The sequence below is a fragment of the Sinocyclocheilus anshuiensis genome, unplaced genomic scaffold (assembly GCF_001515605.1).
Source record: "Sinocyclocheilus anshuiensis isolate Anshui unplaced genomic scaffold, SAMN03320099.WGS_v1.1 scaffold338, whole genome shotgun sequence".
Classification (NCBI taxonomy): domain Eukaryota; kingdom Metazoa; phylum Chordata; class Actinopteri; order Cypriniformes; family Cyprinidae; genus Sinocyclocheilus; species Sinocyclocheilus anshuiensis.
The window spans coordinates 1,011,659-1,015,196 of NW_015542339.1; the positions used below are offsets into that span (position 1 = coordinate 1,011,659).

The window sequence follows — 3,538 nt, forward strand, 5'->3', positions numbered from 1 at the left end:
GTTAAAGCACAGTTTGTTTCATTTGTATCCTTGTGCTATTGCTAGTAACTTGTTCATTTATACTGACCGTTTAATTGTCTTTATGTAACATTATTTATTAAAATGCAAACAATGAAAACAATAACTTTTTCTGGAGGTGTTTGTCAGGCGGCTTCATGTGCGCGCGCTTTGGATGTGACCCTGAGCGCCCAGAAAACTAGTTCAGAGCGCGTGAGTACCGAATGGTTTAAAAAGACTTAAAAATACGTGCAAATGATAAACTTTTATGATGATGCAACACTGACCCGATTAGGCAAGTGACAGTTCTGTCAGCTGAGCGAAAGTCTTGTCTGGCAGTGTGCAGCAGCTCTCTTAGTGCAGATGAGATGCGCTGATGTGAGGCAATTTTGAGAGAGTGAGAGCGAGAAGACGTGGTACAGCTGAACCACTCATGCTGTTTTCAAATGATTGACTTGATCTGATATTCTGTTTGAATTTTTTTTACTCATCTAACCTACATTGTATATTAAATAAATGTTTGCGGGAATTTTCCAAACGTGCAAAAATGAGTAAAACCAAAATGCGCAATCCGCACCGAGATTCAGGACGTGATTAAACATATATTCTATTATATAGAGATTTGTCTCGCTTTTTCAGACCGATGAGCTTTGTAAAACCTGTTATATCTACTCGCGTTCGTGTCATTGCAAACCAGCTATAACTCCCGAGGGACACAAAATGCAATGACGGACCGCGTCAGTCTTAATTTGCTCATAGAAAAGAAAGAAAGAAAGAAAGAAAGAAAGACATCCAATGAAAGTGGATGGAGACTCATGCTGCCATTTTGACTAACATCTCAATTTGTATTTTGCGAAAGAAAGAAACTCGTACAGCTCTGGAACGATGTGAGAGTGAGTAGAATCTTAGAAAAATAGAGCTTTCTAGGTAATCTGTTCGTTTAGGACAGTATAGGATTAGCCACAGTGGAACAATGCATATACAAATTATTGTATAACAAAACCAAGCAAAAGATGTGTGTAATGTATTGCAATTTTTTTTGTAACATGATGTCATAATTGTCTCTGTGTAACAACTATCATAATAATTGTTCTTCTTGATGAGCAGACATGGTGAAATTTGAATAAAAAAAGAAAAGAAAAGAAACATATACTCTAACATATTTTACCCAAAATCAATGGAAAAAAATAAGATTCTATTTTTTTTGCTTCCACCACAGAATAATAAAAAAAAAAAGTCAACTGTGACTTTTTATCTAACAATTTAAAGAAAAAATTCTCGCAATTGTGAGTTTATATCTCACAATTTCGACACTTCTTATCAGAAATACATGTTTATTTCTCACAATTGCAAGTTTACATGAAAAAAAGAATTGTGAGTTTTTTATTGTGCAATTCTGACTTTCTATCTCACAATTCTGTTTTTTTTTTCAGAATTGCAAGAAAAAAATATATAACAAGACATAAGCTATAAAAAAAAATAAATAAATAAAAAATCCAAATTCCAAAAAGTCACAATATTTTTAACCCGTGGTGGAAACAAGCTTCTGTACTTAAAAAATAATAATAAAATAAAATAAAAAATAAAACATTCTGAAAGTTTACAGTAATGTTTTTTGTTTGTTTGTTTCCCTTTGATTTTGGGGTGAAATACAGATGCTCTATATATTCTATCTTGTACATCTAGACATTCTATGTTCCATTTATTTCAAACTGTCTTCCCGTTTCTTTGTAATACATTTTTAAGTTTAACCATTAATATGAAGACAATATAACTCTTTTACTTGTCTAACGGACAGTACTGGCAGCACAGGCATTATACAGCATGTTTAAAGGATGGAGCAACAGCAGCATTTGACAGGATAATCTTTGGTGTAGACTTTGTGTTCGGTTCCATATGCAAAATAAATGTGAGTTTTCTCATTCCAGGCGTAATGCACTCGCGTGATGGGGATGAGCTCAATGGTCTGCCTCTGGAAAAATAAAAAACAGAGTTAGAACATGCTTTGTCTCCATATGATATAAAATGTTCTACTTCAGTTACTCTTTACATATAGCATTTCTTACTGTTTTACTATTAATACTTTTAGAGAAATATAAATAACTACTACTGTATGAATAACTACTTCAAAGAGTTTCTCAAGAATTTATAGTGAATATTATGTGACATAAAATTTTCTTTTTTGTTGTTTTATTCAGTTTTTGTTTGTTTGTTTAATATAGGTAAAGTTGTTTAGAAAAGAGCAGTGAGTGGTTTTCTCCATTTCTTGTCATCATTCGTGTCTTGTTTGTATGAATATATGGGAATATTCAGACTGCTTTCGGTCAATCACAAGCTCTAATATGGTTCCTTTTAGGATTCCATGGGATTGTAGTGATGGGTCGTTCTTGAACGATTCGTTCATTTTGAACAAATCTTTAATGTGACTCGGGAAGAACGAGTCGTCTCGGGGAGTGATTCGTTCAGTCGCGCATGCGCAACATCCTATAGGTTCTGTACTGGAATTAGTCAAGTAGTTCACCTGGTTTGAGTCTTCGGGTTTTTCAAGTCGTTCGTCATCACGTGACAGACCCATAAGCTAAACTATGCAGTCTGAGCCGGAGAGAGACTTAATAATAATAACCAACTCTTTATTTCCTTTGTTACAACATTCAGTGTTATGGAAAAGAACCATCATGACAGAAATTCACACATTTATAAACTGTAAGAAGTAAAAAGCTACAATTTGAGACCAGAAACGCATCATGTAACTGTAAGAATAAATATAATAATGATACTACTACTACTACTACTAATAATAATAATAACTATGCACCCGTTTGTAAGGAAGCTTGTAAATTAACTAATTTCTCTATCCAATGCTGTCACGTCACGTGACAAAAGAACGAACGACTCGAAAGGTGAACTAATCAATTCTCTTTCCGGCTCAGACTGCATAGGGTAAGCGTATGGGGCTGTCACGTGACGAACGAACGACTCAAACCCAGACTTGTCAGATAAGAGGTGAGGTGAGCTAATCATAGACTGAAGATGAGATCCTAGGATCTTTGGTGAATGGAAAGTCAAGACCCGAGGCCTGGCGCAGACTTAGGGTGTCCTTAGAGAGGGGTGCTAGTTCACATCCTCATCTTCTCAGAATCTAATAGAACCTCAGAGTGACTGACTATGTGTTGGAGCCCACCGGGCACGCCCGCACCGGCTCAGGCTCTCCACATGGGCCGCAATCAGAAGGTTTTAGCAGAAGACTTAGCAGAAGAAAAACCATGGGCGGAACTGTGCGTGAGCCTTTTAAGGTCTGAGAAGATTCACACCTCTCAGGATGGGCCTGTCCAATGAGAAAGGCTGGAATTCCAAGCGGGAGGTTGGAAATACTGGGGAGTTTTATGACCCTTTGTGTGAGAGCATGGTAATTTGCATATGGAACTCGAATCAAAATTACTAAAGATTCTTAGAACACTAATATATTGCCTATGTACCCACATATAATATAAACGCTCATTTAGATCATCAGAAGACAAATTCAAAGAGACCAAACATGGTA

General features: G+C 36.0%; 1 pseudogene; it reads right to left on the reverse strand.

The window, feature by feature from the left end:
* Positions 1-1,630: 1,630 nt before the first annotated feature.
* Positions 1,631-3,538, reverse strand: part of LOC107691186 (protein SSUH2 homolog) — a 7,356-nt pseudogene continuing 5,448 nt past the window's right edge.